Below are 298 nucleotides of genomic sequence, written 5' to 3'. Positions count from 1 at the left end.
TGTGTGTGTGTGTGTGTGTGTGTGTGTGTGTGTGTGTGTGTGTGTGTTAAAGATGTCCACACACTGCTGTTTTGAGCCTCTTGTCGAGGCTACACCACTTCTTATCGATCAAAGTGTTTAAGTTTTATGTAATATATTAGAAACAATTTATTTTTAATTATTTTCTATGTTTCTTTTTTTAAACTGGAGAGATTTAAAACGGATTTTAAGCTCTTTAGATTCATGTTCTGATTGTATCCGTTTTTATTTCGGTGTGTGTGTGTGTGTGTGTGTGTGTGTGTGTGTGTGTGTGTGTGTG

At 35.9% G+C, this 298-nt stretch overlaps 1 protein-coding gene across 2 annotated transcripts in view; it reads left to right on the top strand.

The window, feature by feature from the left end:
- fnbp1l (formin binding protein 1-like) overlaps positions 1-298 on the top strand; it is a 40,271-nt gene that overhangs the window by 28,693 nt on the left and 11,280 nt on the right. The window lies entirely within an intron of this gene.

This window comes from Anarrhichthys ocellatus, unplaced genomic scaffold (assembly GCF_004355925.1).
Source record: "Anarrhichthys ocellatus isolate YVR2014 unplaced genomic scaffold, GSC_Weel_1.0 scaffold48, whole genome shotgun sequence".
In the NCBI taxonomy this organism is placed as follows: Eukaryota; Metazoa; Chordata; class Actinopteri; order Perciformes; family Anarhichadidae; genus Anarrhichthys; species Anarrhichthys ocellatus.
The sequence above is the reverse complement of the archived record's forward strand: the minus strand, read 5'-3'. Positions and strand labels throughout refer to the sequence as shown.